The sequence below is a fragment of the Poecilia latipinna genome, unplaced genomic scaffold (genome assembly GCF_001443285.1).
Source record: "Poecilia latipinna isolate Pla-1442-1.1 unplaced genomic scaffold, P_latipinna-1.0 Scaffold23, whole genome shotgun sequence".
Classification (NCBI taxonomy): domain Eukaryota; kingdom Metazoa; phylum Chordata; class Actinopteri; order Cyprinodontiformes; family Poeciliidae; genus Poecilia; species Poecilia latipinna.
The window spans coordinates 549,722-565,538 of NW_015112639.1; the positions used below are offsets into that span (position 1 = coordinate 549,722).

Sequence of the window (15,817 nt, forward strand, 5' to 3'; positions counted from 1 at the left end):
TTTTTTGGTTGATCGGGGCCTTAGTTTTTCTGTGTTGATGCCCACCGCCCATTAAAAAAAAAAAAAAAAAAAAAAAAAATTATAAAAGTATTTTTTTGGTCAACTTTTTGGTAGTAGTTCAATTAGTTTTACCTGTTCACAAAAGAACAAAATCTCCTGAAAAGGACACAAAAACAAAAAAATATCAGAATACAGCTATGAAGTAAACTCTGTCATTAAGAGTTGTACATCAGAATTGTTGAATGTTGGAACTTTTTTAGCAAGTTCAGGAGATTTACACAAAAAAAGAAAAGTGACTGGTCAAGTTTCTGTTTCACTTTTTGGAGGGGATATATTTGTGCCTAATGACTCTCAGGGCTACTAAAAACACCTTCGGGTTAAAAGCCCAATCTGAAAATCAGTTGATACTACTCAGTCGCTGCTGTGATTTATGTTTTTTGCCTTTTGGGGTAAATGTGAAATTGAATAGGTGTACCAAATGAAGTGGCCGGTGAGCGGATATGTGTGTTAAGCATGTGTTTTTCTGCCTTACCTTTTGTCCAGGGAATCCTTGGCCATTCCCTGCTTATGGATTTCCCAAGAAGTATAGAACCTCTGTTCCGTTCTACTGCAGGAGAATGCATAATGAAGACAATGTTAAAGGATAATGTGCAGAAAAAACTCTACAAAAGTGACAGTTGTATAAGCCCCCAAAAAAATCCAGTCAGTTGCATCCATACTCCCAAACTCATCCAACTCTACAAACATAAAAGATGCAAGGTTCTCCATCTCTCTGAGGACAGACTCGGTGTTCTGCATATTGAATGAAACAAGAGCAGAATGAGATCTACTTTCAGGGCAAAACACACATTTAAGCTAACCTTCAAAGCTTATTTTCAGTGCTGTTGGCAACCTGGACGACAAGGTCAAGATAAGGAAGCTTGGAGGAAGTTGAAGAATCCAGACTGAAAACCTTACTTAACATTGTCCAGTTAAAGAACTTGCCCACCCTTCAACTGTGGGAAACTGTGTGAATTTCAAAGTTTGACACAAGATCAGAAAACTAATGGGCCAGCATATTTCTATATAGAAGCAGATTGTTAATAGTCTCAAGGTAGATTGGACCACAGTCTTCTTGAAGAATTGTATTGTTACACATTTCAGTATAATGAAAAGAAATCTTGTAATCCCACTAGAGAACATCTACATTCTGATCTTAATGTCAAACATCTGAATAATTCAGTAGAGGCTAGGGAGAAAGTTGGTTTGAACAAATGAGACTAAACTAAAATTATTTGTTTTCAACTTGATTTCCAGTGTTAGGACTAGAGAAATGTACGACCCAAAGATCATAAGTAATATCCTTACCGGGAAAAAAAAGACATCACTGATGTAGCTTAACATTTTTAACAGCCACAAAATCTAGGCTTTAAAATTAGTAGAAATTTGCCCAAAAAAGACTGAAAAATAGATTTGAAACAATTAAGTTGGTCAGATATGAGAAACAGCAAGGTTCAAGGAACTGAGGAACCAAGAATAAAAAAGTGAGGATGAGTAAAGGGGTGCAAAAAACACAAAAAATGAAAAGTAAGACTGGAATTGGACCAAGGATCAGAAGAAAAGGAAATGAAAAGAAAGAACAACTAAGTCAGAGATGTGCACAGGAGAAACGTTACATTCTTCTAAGTTTGTATGTGTGCATCATGATGTTGTCATGGCATGCAGCAACCTAGCATGCCTTTTAATTCTGCTGAGTAAATAATGCATCCAGCACAGTCCATAATTTATATAAGTGGACATGCAATCAGTTCAGATTAACATGCATGATGCCCTTGTGTGTGTGTGTGTGTGTGTGTGTGAAAGAGGAAGCAAGAGCAAGATACAAGGGGATCTCTGTAACATGACAGGTCACTGACTTTATCAGTGCAGCTCTTTGCCACTTTTTCCTCGACTGGCTTCTGCTTTACTTTCACATGAAACTAGCAGTTTGCATTGATTTCAAAGTAGACGTTACATTCTTGTGAAAAATCATGCGAATTTACACGTTATGGCTTAAAAAAATCTTGCAATCTGCTTAAAATCGAGGCTTAAGCAAGTTTAATTAATAACCAGTATATATGTCAACTAATAAAATTCAATACTATAGACTCAATTCAAATTCAACTTGTGAATTTGAATATGGTCCCAGTTACAATATAATTAAATTAATGTCAGTGTGCAAAGCCATTTGGTAAAATAATCTATTTTTGGAAACCTGTTGCTTTGACTCACAATAAATATATTTTTGAGGGGATAAATAAAAGACTTTTCAGATAAATGCAAATCACATGTTCTTTATTACTTGAAATATTTATAAACCAGAGTAACTATTTGCCAATGAGGAATTTCATTTTTTCTCCAAACATAAGCAATATCAAAAGTCCTTGCAATAAAGAAAAATAAAATCTGAGTAATTCAGGGAAACTCCAAAGGAATCAGCTTGGAGCAAGAAATGTGGTCCAACATGTTTCATGTCCAGCTTTACTCTCAACTCCAGCTCCTGCTGTTTTTTTTTCCCTGCAGCATGTTAAATGGCTATTCCACAGATAGATCTCCACCGGGCATTTGGTTTAATCCAGACCAAATGCTAATAGGGCTGTTTGGTTGCTGGCCATCTGCCTGGGCTGGTGGTCAACTGTGGCAAGCTGTGCTGAGCGGTGCAGTGCCTAGTCGCTGTGCCAAAGTCTGAGCTGTCCAGAGACCACTTCATAACCAGAGGACACTTCACGACCAATCGTCCACACTCACTCCACGGCGGGGTAATGTGGTCAAATTGATCTTTTCATGATTTTGGAAGCAGCTTGTACATCTCTCACTCCCACACCATTAAATTCCACATCAGAGGACGTTCTTGTTGAAAATTGAGCATTTGGCTGTGGCTACTGAAATTAGCTTTGATTTATTTCTGAGAGAAAAAAATAAGACGTGCTCTCTCTCTGCAGTTACACACAGGGGCTGACAGTGCTGTGGCCTCGACACCTCCACCAGGACAGAAGCTCACACTGAGAAGTTTATTTGTGCAGCACATTTCAGCAACAAGGCAGCTCAAAGTGCTTTATGTCATAAAAACATAACAGTAAGCAACTATGAAACAAGCTGTAAATGTTGCATTCTGCCAAATGTCATCAAGCAAATACACAACAAATCTGCTGATCAACTTTCTACTAATTGAAAGCATTTCAGAACAGGTGGGTTTTTAGTCTTGATTTAAAGGAACTCTGTGCTCCTGTTCTGAAGGTTTCTGGAAGTTTCTTCCAGATTTGTGGAACAGAAGATGGATGATGCTTCTCCATGTTTGGTTCTGGGTTGATATAGCAACAACTGGTATTTAATGTACACTGCTCAAAAAAAATAAAGGGAACACTCAAATAACACATCCTAGATCTGAATGAATGAAATATTCTCATTGGATACTTTGTTCTGTACAAAGCTGAATGTGCTGACAACAAAATCACACAAAAATCATCAATGATGAAATTTATTAACCAATGGAGGCCTGGATTTGGAGCCACACACAAAATTAAAGTGAAATGTTCCCTTTATTTTTTTGAGCAGTATATTTTGGTGCTAATGCTATCCTGCAACCTTGGATGGCCTGAGGGAAATGTAGAAATCCTCTTCCTCAACATAAGAAAGACGAGACACACACGTTGAGCTTCCGTTCACATTCAACAGGAAGATTTATTCTTCGTGTGCTCAACTTTCTCAATGCCACCAATGACAGGCGCCCCTAGCGGCTGTGTGTGGAATTGCCAGGAATAGCTGAAATGACACTAAATAACTTATTACAACGAGAAATTAAAGATACAAAATGAAAAATTATGTTGTGGTGCCTATTTTCTTAATTATTGTTTCCATTTACTTATAACTCGTTTTTCTCCATGCGCTAAATTTGGGAAATGGAGTTACAATCCACACATCACACAAAATGAGAACGCTAACCTTTTGACTCCAGAAATGGCAGACAAGACAAAACTTTACCATCATCTCAGAAGTCCAGGTTGCCATTTTTTCTAAGTAAGGTTTTTGGGGGTATAATAGTGGTATTTATAAATTCTGTCACACACTGAAAGCACTTCTTTCCCTAAAGCAATGACACAATTGATAGAAAATTAATACTTGCAAAACGTGCCAATAAATCGACTTTTAAAAATAAAAATTGTTTCCAAATTGTTGGGGTATATTTATGCAAAAATATTGAGTCCCAGTACCTCAAACAAAGTGAGAAAAGTAAATAAAGAAAATGCAGAAAGTGCAATTTTGCCAAGTGCTGAAAGTAATTGTTTCCACAATTGTTTCCGTTTTTTATGCTTGTATTATCTCTGCTGGGACTTTTATTGTTAATAAAGTGAGCCAAGCATATTATAGCCTAATTCACAGCAGTCAGGTCTTTTCTCTCTTTTTTGTCTTGAAGTCAGCAATAAAACTCAAATCAGTATGCAAAGTGCCACAGCATGTTGGCTTCTAACAGCAAGACATCTAAAGCTTTGTTGAAACTTTTGGACACCAAGTGAAGCCTCCTGAGCTGAGGGAGAATGCTACGACACAGACCAAGGGAGAATTAAACAGAGTATCAGCACAAAAGAGAAAGTACGCTTCTAACATTGTGTTCCCATCCAGTACTCTCATTCTTGGCTACAGTGTGGTCGACTTAACACCCAAATATAGACGCTAATGCCCACAATCGTGGATTTTGGAAGGCCTAGCCGGCCTTACAGTGCGCCCGCCGGCTCCTGAATATGCATGGTGCCGAGCAGAGAGAAGAGAACGCCAGGCGAGACACAGAGGATTTGATGTTCAATAAAAGAAAAAGCCTTTGACATGGAATACGAGCGGGGTCCAGCCTCAATATAAAAGAACCAGGAGGGGAATTAGATGGATGGAGAATTCCTTCAGAAGTACAGACAGGGGACAGACACAAAAAGAGAGCTGAGAGGAAAGGAAACTGGATATTTGAATGTGTCTGAGTGCATTTGTGTGTGTGTGTGTTAGTTGTGGAACAAGCAAGGAGAGTACTTACTATTTAAGTAGATACATTTCTCTCTGCAGCCTCTTTGAGTATGGATAATACAAACCTATGATACATGCATAAGTAAGTAAATTAAAATCTCTCCAGCTGCTTCTCCGACATCTGAAAAAGCAGCTCTTACTTTCAGTTTTCACACAACTCTTACTAACTTTCTCCGAACTTTGCACAGCTCTTAAACATTACCTTTAAAAATCTTCAAGTCATTTAACAGGCTCCTCAAATTAGACAAGGCCCATGGGTCAGCCTCATTACACTTCCTATTAGTAACCACGCCATAAGGCTGTACATGAAAGCTGTTGTTTAAGTGCTACTTAATGTAGGGGGGTTATCTTTACAAGGAGGAACATTAACTAAATTGCCCAAATGACATATTTCCTCATTTTAGATTTTCATTGAGTTAAAAAAAAAAAAAAAAAAACTCAATTCAGCAAAGACCATTTCTGGTTCATGTTAACGTTAATAAATCACCAAGCCTTTTACACAGAGATGGTAGTGCAGTCTAAACATGCCTGGAAAAAAATATTTCATACTTGTTTTATTGAAAAGTTGAAAATTGCTGCAGTAATGTGAAAATTGACTACAATTATTTAGCTGGACTAGGCAATAAAAGTTCATTTCATTCAAAGGTTTAGTGACAATCCAGTGCAACAATTCAGAGGTACAATTGCTTAGGATCATTGTGCTGCTGCATAATCCAAGTGCACTGAAGGTCAGGATTACAAATAAAGTAAACCAAGCAAAGTAATGACAACATTTTCCCTCTAGATTTTCTGCTAGAGGAACAGAATTCATGGTTCTATTCCTAACAGCAATTGATCAAAATCCTGAAGCAGGAAACGAGCCTCACGCCATCATACCATCATTACCCTGTTTGGCTGTCAGTAAAATTTGTTAGTTTTATGCCAAATGTAATGGGAAAAACACAAAAGTTCCAGTTTTGTCTCAAAAGGATGCAGAATATTTTGACAAATACGGGGTAACTATTAGTTATCAGTGGTTTTGACCTTGGAACTTTCTGAACAATTTTTTTTTTTTTTTTTTACCAACATCTCTTTTGTGCTTTATACATTCTGAGTTATTTTCTTTTTCCAGATGTGTCATCATTTCACTCTTGGTGTAATTTTGCAGTGTCAGCCTTTCACCACTGTTCCATGTTTCCTCCATTGTGAATAATGGCTCTCACCGTGGTTAATCTACATCAGGTTGTCATTCAGATTCAGTTTTTCTGTGGATTGTCAGATGTAACCATGCGCAGCGTGTATACCTTTATTTATTAATTTTATTTGGGTTAATGGAAAACGCAATGTATATAAATGCATATAAACTTAACTTTATGTTCAAAGCATTTCTTATGCAGTTCAAGAATTCAAAATAACTGTTCAGAGCACTCGTTATGCAATTCAAAAAAATTCTTGTCAAGTTTTTTGACCTCTACAAATCACCTTAGCTTCTGCCCAAACTTGAAAAGGGCTTGCTCCCATCAAGAAATCCAGGACCAACTCTTCTTAGTGTCATCTTTTTATTTTAAGTGTCATCAGTGTCATCTTTTCTCTTTTTTTTTCTTTGAATCACTGTACTTTTCAATACATGACACCCAAGCAGGTTGAAAACCAGTGGTGTTTCTGCAGGAGCTTGAAGATGAGGTCTTTGTTTGTAGAGATTATTCCAAACACAGGTGTGCTGAGTTGTCTTATAGGCTCCTGAAGGCCTGAGTGAGTGAGACGGGTGTGCTTGATTTTCTGTGAGGCATGTGCCAGCTGGGTGGAGATGGTATTGCACTCACACCAATACACCACCTGCTGTTTTAACTTGACAATTCTAAATAATAAATGTTCAGAGCACTTTATGTGCAGTAACAGATTCCAGTTCAAAAAGTCTTTCCCAGACTGTTTCAGAGTTCTTTGTGGTTTTAATTGTTCTAAAGTTTCTCGTGGTTCTCTGTCTTTTTGAGAGTTCAGTTGTGTCCTTCCAATACTGCAATCCAATCCAGAATAAAAATCAAAAGGGAAAATAAAAAAGTAAAAGGTCCTATCAGCTCACCATCAGTTCAGTTCTGTTCAGTTTTCATTTTAGGGCAGAAAACCTGACCTGTAAAGGGTCAGAACAATAATCAACAACAATTTAAATGCAATCATTAACTGAAACCAGTTTTCCAGGAAACATTAATACCATACATCATTTAAATAACTAAACAGGCAGTTCAGAAATCATGTGGGGCTGTCAATACAGTATTTCTTAGGAAAACTCATTAATTTAACTGCACACTTATAGTCAAAAAACGCTACTTCCGGATAGCATGCCAATCACAAAACGAGTCAAAAGTACAAAAATAAAATCCAAAATCAATTAGGCATCATAGCCAAATGAAACAACACATCTTTGCACATTAATCTGTGTTCATATTCCCCAGGTGCAATTCAATTATAAAAGTCTAAATTAAACTTCAAATTAGTAAAACATTTTCTCAAAGTAGTCAGTGGTTGCAGTAACAACCCTGCAACAAAGGATTTTAAACACCTAAACACTGTTTATTTTTCTATAAACTGAAAACTAAGTACAGAGCTTACCACATGAGTTGAATGTATAATTATATGTTGTGTGGCAATGGATTCTGAAGAGCAATAGATGGTCAATTCTGATCAGAACACCAGGTTTCCATCTGACATCCTCAGCAGGAGCCAAAACTAACACCAAACAAACGTTGACAACCCCTCGTCAGCTGACTAAATTGTTCCAAGGGATTAACAATCATGTGACATTTCTCAGTTTCTTTATAATGTATTTTAATAACATGGGTTATTAAAATGAATGAAAACATTTTGGTTAATTACAGACAATTCAAGGAAACAAACACTTCTCACTTAAGGCCAAGATAATTTGTCTGATGATCTGAAGCATTCAAGTCTGACAGGCTGAACTGGAAGAAATAAAAGTCTGTAAGGGTGCAAATATATTTACATGACTCACCATGTGTCTCGTTAAGGAATCATTTAATTGATTTTTAAAACCTAAATCCGTGCAAGAGTTGCTACTAAGATAGACTGAAAATGCAAGTAGACAAATGATACAAAAACAGTGTTGAGATTCATCCTCATATTTCCACAAAACTGTGCACTGCATGGTCACAAATACAAAAAGAGGCGTTTCCTTTCGCCAGTTGGGAATGCTATGCGTGTGCGTTGGTTTGGGCGAAGCTCCACATTAAGTCTGTTTTTGAATGCAATTAAATCTTTGGCCTGATCCCTTCTGACATGGTAATTGTTATTTCAAACTCAGATTAATAAATCATGGACATCTAGTTAAGAATTAAAATAGGTCTCCAGCACTGCTGCAGCCCTGCCTAACCTCCACAGCCCAGTCTCTCCAAACACACACAGCTTTCCTGAGCACAGGAATTCTCATAGTAAGCATCCTCTCTTTATTCACAGCACAAGCATTTACAAATACATCACATATGCTAGATTTTTATTGATTTGAAGTCATGAAATGAACATTTATGAATTGAAATTCTACAATAATGCAATATGTTTATTTACAAGGTAAGCATCTCTCAGCATTTTTAAGACATTTTGGCAAATAAAAAACAAATTTCAGTCACAATGCAGCCTTAGAAATGGACAAATTAGCAACTAAAAAGAAATACTCCCAGGTTATTTTATGACTTTTTAACACAGGCTTTGTTTTGTGAGATGCAGTAGGGAGTTCTAAGAAAACTGTGGATTTAGCCTGAACATTTGAACAACCACACATTATAGATACCTCTCCCCTGGTAGCCAGCAATCTTCAGCTTGAACAATGGTAAGCCCTGCGTGGGGGATGAGTATGAGTAGTGCATACATGAGCATGATTGACACTGGTAAGGACGTTTTTATTTCTATAAATGGCAGAAGGGCCACTTGGAGGAGCTAGAGGAGCTTATTTTTTTTCACAGATTAGTTGTCTTATATTTTACTATCATGACATAGAGACAGTTTTTTTTTTTTTTTTTTGGCTCCAGTGGCCTTTATTTGAGAACAGCTAGTCAGGAAAGAGGGGAAAGACATGTGGCTAAGGTCATCAGGGCAGGAATCGATGGCCTCCTTATGTGGGTTGTGCTCTACCCCTGCACCACCACAACACCCCACATAGTGACAGTTTTAACAAATATGTAAAACATATTTTTCTAAAACTACCTACTACAGCAACACAAAAAGTGTGGAAAACATCTTTCTTTGCATAATGAATGCATGAGTGCCACTTTTTAATTCAATCACCAGCATATTACATTTTGATAGCACTACTGTATTCAGAAAAAAATGAGAGAACAGCACTAAGACAAACTAAAAAGTTAAGCTGATCACTGTGTGACTGTATATTTACAGTCAGCCATGTTTCTCTCATATCTCTCTATTTCAAACATATTCACATATTTCTTTATATTTCTGTTTTATCTTTTCCTTCAGTTTTTTCGTGTTTGTTACTCTCTTGTTCAGTCGTCTTGTGAGCTCCTGCTCCCTTTGTATTGCTCCCCCTCTCTCCCCATCATTTGTACATAGGATGACAGGAGCCTTGTGGCCCGATGCAAAATTTATGAAGAATAATGTGCATGGTGGCCATCTCTTGTGTTGTCTTTTCCATGCTGCCTGACCAAAAACATAATCGTACAAACAAACACACACAGTCTCCTGTGGTCAACAAAGAGCACTTTAGCTATCACTGTGGATTAGCCTGACACATGTAATGCACTTCTAAGTATGCCGGGGCCTTTTTAAGCAACAAGCCTTCTCTACACACAAGTACAGTCACAGACCATCCTAACTCTAACCAACATCCAGCCAACTTACAGAAACTGACCATCTTCAATGTTCACAGGTCCCTTCATATATGAACATGTAACTTTACATGTCAGTTTTAACATACATGAGGATATTTCAATAGACAAGTAGCTGCGATTGCAACTAAAACACTTTCCTTTTGTGTCTTTTTGTTTTTTTATAAACGTGCTTCTTGCTTTGTATTCTTATACAGTTGAAAAATGTGTTTTCACCTAAATGATGCCATTTTGAAAGGAAAACACACTTATCTATCGCTTCTTTATTCTGCCATTGACTCTTGATCATTTTTTTTTTTTTGGACTGGAAGATCTTGGTCATTAATTTCACAAACTGTGGCCATACAAAATTATTAAGATTTCTTTTCCTTTTCTAATTCCAAATCTTGAAAATGAATCTGTTGCTGAATACTTATCAAAACCAAAACAAGTTTTCTCAGTCAATAGAAAGCTTGTATACAAATAGACAAATGGATTTTTATGTTAAGCTTGCATGACAAAAACATAAGGCATATTGAATTTTTGACTCCATTCTCACAATTTTTTCCTTTTACGGAAAGTGCTTTGTAAAAAAGGTTGAGAAATCTGATTACCCACATTAATTATACATTTTGTATTTTGGATTGAAGAGGACTTTCTAAATCAGAGTTTTAAGCTTTGACATACATTGAGATTGCTTTTTTTGCTCAGTGGGGACACATTTGTGTTGCCCAAAATTTGTGTATATAATTTATATTAGATGAGGCCACCATTGCCTCCCTTAAGGCAGTGTGGACTAATATTTTTGATAGCTTGACTTTATCTTTTTTCTTTTTTTATGTGAAAATGTTTGGAGATGAGGAGTAAAATTTGCATGCTTAGCCTCTGTATTGTTTTATTCAGATATTACCATTTCTGGATGTTTCTTCCAACCAAAGACTTAGTATCCATTTTTTAAGTACGTAGTAAAACTAACGATCACAAACTTTTGTATTCATATTTTTATCCCTGTTAAGTTTTTACGCGCCGTGATTGTGTCCGGAGATTGTTTTTTCAAAACTCCAGTTGACCCTGTTTAAGGTTACGGTGAGTACACGTGCACATGCGTACGTGATGTGCTGCCTGTGGAAACTGCTGCGATGGATCAAAAGGGCTTTGAAATGTGTTTCAGCACCCCATGACAGATCAGCATGCAACGATCCTCGGAGTGGCCCTGGGAACCCCCTGTGGATGACCCCAACATCCAGAGTGAATGCAGCTACTTAATCCAGTGTGTCATCTTAAACACCCAGGCCATCCACCTTCCAACATAGAGACGAATCAAAGAGAAAGGGCCCTCTCGCTACTCTCGCTCCCTGAGAAAATACAGCAGTGCAGAGATGACCTTATAAGAAGGCACAGATTAGATCAGATGGTGAGATGAGAGGTCACAGAGAGCGGAGGAGGTAAATTTAAAAAAAAAAAAAAAACGAAGTAGAAGTACTATTAAAAGAGGAAAGAAGTGGGGCAGATGAAGCAACAAGGGCAGGAAGGGAGGGCAGGAAGGGAGGGCAGACCACTGTAGTGTAAAGAGAGATGGGTCTCAGAAGGATTAAGTGGTCATACCTAGGTTGTTGTGCTTGTATCTGAATTTAGTTGAGCTGCAGTGAATATCACAACGTTAGTCTGGTGTCACTGAGTCGTTCATTCTGCATGAATTAAGCTTATGTTAAAGTCACATTCTGTCGTCTTTGAATAGGAAACTTTAGAGTCATTTATTGTAACCTTATGTGACAGATTAGAACTAACTCATGCATAACTATGAAGTGGAGAAAGTAATATATGCTTTGAAACTCTTCCTTGGAAAAAAATCTGAATAGTGTGGCATGCATGAGTATTCAGATTCTGAGTTAAAACATTTAATAAGCGGACAGGAAGTTTTTTTGAAGTGTTTTGCACATTTGTACAGTGAAATTTCTGCCTGTTCAACTTTGCAATATTAGAAGGAGGGTTTGTGTGAACATCGGTTTTCCAGTTTTTGTGTAGATGCATTGGGTTTAGGTTTACACTTTGACTGATCCTTTTCAAAATATGAACAGAGACAAATCCAAGACATTCATTGTACTTCTGTCTTTAGGTTTTCTTGGATTTAAGCATGTCTAACCATGCTGAATATAAATCATCTCAAAAACACGACACTTACACCATCATATTTCTCTGTAGCTATAATTTTATTAGATATTTTTACTGATGTACAAGATGCTTTACCTACATACTCAAAAGATCAGTTTTTGGTTCATCTGACCACAGCATCTTCTTCCACACATTTACTGTCCCATGTTAAGACTTTCTGGTCCCTCTTTTAAAAAAATCTAAATTGCGATCCGTTAACTGATTTTTATGCCTAAACTTTGCAGCTGCTTCAGTGTCACCTTTTGACTGCATCCCTATGTAATACTCAACTCGCTCAGCCTGCCAGTTAAAACGGTTTATAATGACCATCAACTATAATCCAATGTGGAAACATCTTTTAAATCTTTCTGCAAAGATTGTGAAATTAAGTGTTTCTTTTTCATCTTGACAGTCAGGGTCAACAATGCCTGGCTTTTTCGATCTAACCTCAGACCCCTTGAACACAGGCATATATAGCAGTTTAATTTATATAAAGGGGAGACTAATTCTAAATTTTAACATCTTATCTAAATACTGTTACAGTTAACCTTTCTTCTAATCTGTTTACTTTGGTTTTATTGGACTGAATTGGACTGACTTTGACTTACATATAAAGACGGACAAACTGTTCTTTCTGGTGCCACGGCCTCACAAAATCATATTCAAAGACTGCTTTGAGTCTTGCAGCTGAAGTCTGTTCTAGCTCTGTTGAACAAAGCAATGTTTTTAACCCAGCACGGCCCTGGCAGGTTCGTTTTGTATTTTTATTGTTAAGAGGCTGCACTTTCCTCAAGTAACCACCTGAACAGCCTCTCCAGAAGTGAACTGTTGTAAATAAATCAGGTTTCTTCTTCTCTGGTGGTTCAAATGGTGCAAAAAACATTTTAGCTCACTTTAGAATGCACAGTGCCTTGCAAACTCATTCACTCCCTTGACATTTTTTGTGCTTTGCTAGCTCACTACTTGAAGACAAACTCAAAATGAGCCTTCCTCTTTATACCTGCAAGTAAAAGCTTTTTTTTTTTTTTTTTTCTGGCCTCTCTTTACTAAAGCCGAGCTCTATGATGTGTGTGGCGTATTGTAGTTGTATGGACAGATACTCCAGTCTCTGCTTGGGAACGCTGCAGCTCCTTCAGGGTTAGCTTCGGTCTCTGTGCCGGCTCTCTCATTGTCCAGACTGAGACTTTTGGTGGGCGGCTCTCTCTTGGCAGGTTTCTTTTGGTAATATGTTATTTCTATTTGATGATAGTGGATTTCGTTGTGCTCCAGGGAATAATCAGATTTAGACATTTCTTTTTTTTTTTTTTTTGTTTGTTTGTGCTTCTGTCAACGTCAAATTCAACTTTGTCCTGGACCTGTTTAGAAATCTTCTTGGTCTCCATTATGTTGTTTAGTTAGTATACATATACCTATTTGTTGAAAAATAGCAGCAGAATATGATTTTGAATTGAAAATGTTGCTTATTTTGACAATATATGGTCTTCAATTAAAATACGATTAACTAATTAGACTCTGCAATTAACTTGATTAAAACTTTTAATCGACTCCCACCACTACTTAAATTACATTAACGGTTTTAGTATTTTAAGTCATTTATCCTTACAACACACAAAACAGATACTCAAACAAAGGGATGCTGATCATCTTTTCCTTATTTTTTTTTATTTATTTTTTTTGCATGTGAAATGATGCCTTCAGCCTAGTGAACATTTGTTAACAACCATGTGACATTTCACACCAGCCAGACATACCTACTCCTAGACCTTTTTGTACCTGTAATCTGCCTGCCTTAAATTTAAAAAAAATAGCCCATATTTACAATTAAAGAAAGGGATTTCAAATTGAAATATGTTAAATTGTTATTCGGTTATGCTTTTATTAACCATAATTTATTCTTCTTTAATCCAAATTAAGTTCAATCTGGTGAATTCTGACATCACTTAGAACCCAGTTAGGGATTAATAAATCAGACAGCAGGGCCTCAATCCTAATACAAATTTGACATAAAACACAGCAGATTTTCTTTATTATTGGGAATATGTCTTGATAAATACTATATAAAAAAATCAACACCTGACAACACTTTTACTTGTTTTTAATCTGTGTTGTGATCATAACACACTTATAGTTTCACGCGTCAATGTCCGTGCATTTTGTCGTGTTTTGTTCCGTGAAACATCAAACTGGAAGAATGCAAGCTAATGGTGTTACCAGCTCTTATTCACAGCGGCCCTGTAATCAATTAATGTGTCTGAAGAGTCTGCTGTCTGTAGGTATCTTTAAACAAGTCGCCATGGTAACTTCACAAATGCATGTAATTTGCACAAACACTAAGAGATACTCTATAAAAACATATGCTATATGCTCTTGACCCGCCTACACGAGCATTCACCCTCATTTGCACACACTTGAACACACGCTTGAGCACAATGCATCTTTCTCGGACACTGAAATAACTTTCTGCACAAATGCTTTGGCAATCACACACTGCTGTGACCCCAGAGAGCGGGCCAGCTGTGCGTGTGCTGGAGCAGTAACCCCGGCGTTAATTATAAATCAATGGGCCAACTGTAAGCGCACACAGAGTTCACACATGACTTCTCCCATGCATGTCAACATCCATGGGGTATATAAGCTGTTTAAAGTGCTGGGGTGGCTGCAATATTCATGGCTGATTATAACAGATGGCTGACACTCACACAGGGAAGCACACGGCACTGATACAGAACAATGATACAGACAGATTGAGAGGGGAGCGATGGGTTAGGGCCGGGGCATCATGAACTGATAACCACTGCAAACAGACTGCCTGAAAGATCCATTTCAGGCCAAAGCAAGTTCAAACACTTGGCAATTACCTACATTAATGAGCTGCTCAAATAGAAAAATCTGTTTGCAAGCTATTAAATGTTTAGTGTTGAAGGAGAGAAAAATGATTAAGGGTTGCATTTTGCCATTTAATTTTATTGACTTCCTTTTCCATTGCTTCGTCTCATTTAAGTCATTTGAATATTGTCAGCCATTCTTGATTTGAGTTTTGCTTCTATTTTTGAGACTGAGGTGATTCTTGGTTCTGTTTTTCGAGTCTTAAAACAAATATATTTATTTGGCTGCACATTGGTTATTTCCCTAAACCGACTTTATAATATTTCTGTAAAAAGCCAGTGTACAGTACATCTTCAGTGTACATCAATCCATAATGAGATAATGAGTGATCAAAGTTTTCTTCTTGCTCAGTCACAAGAAAAATCTATAGGTTTCTTTAATTTCAAAGTTGTTAATGTATAACCTGTCTTAACAGGTTATAAAGTTTTTTGTTTTTTTTATATCTGAAATGTGCAAACTTTGACCACAGATTCCGATCCACTATGTTATCTGTCAAACTATGGCTGTGTGATATAAAGAAGACATTTAATTGTGATGCTGTTCCTGAATCCTGCAACGACGATATCAATCGAAATCAACCAAAAAAATGGTCCCTTTCTTTCTCACAGGGCCCAACGTGCTTTGTGACATTTAGGACATCTGTCAAAAAGTATGGCAAGGATCAAAGACAGACAAAGTCTATCCATCAGGAAAGTTATATCATTAGGATGCAGGATTTGTAGAATTCCACAAACAAAACAAAATCCAACATGGCGTGAAATAGAATTTTGTTTTGAAAATTTCTAAACGACATGCTGTATAGTGACATGTTTTGTTTTTCTTAAGGGCTAGGGTCGTTTTTATCAGAAAACAGTGACATTCCACCTTTTGTGCAACCTAACAGTACTGCAGCATTAAATTAAAATAACGTGTGTCCTTTGTTTTCCTGTCTACAGTCTGCCATT

At 37.0% G+C, this 15,817-nt stretch overlaps 1 long non-coding RNA gene across 1 annotated transcript in view; it reads right to left on the reverse strand.

The window, feature by feature from the left end:
* Nucleotides 1-15,817, reverse strand: part of LOC106950065 (uncharacterized) — a 107,857-nt gene that overhangs the window by 6,500 nt on the left and 85,540 nt on the right. The window contains exon 4 of the long non-coding RNA XR_001425519.1: nt 533-607. This is a non-coding gene — a long non-coding RNA (uncharacterized LOC106950065). The remainder of the gene's footprint in view (nt 1-532; nt 608-15,817) is intronic.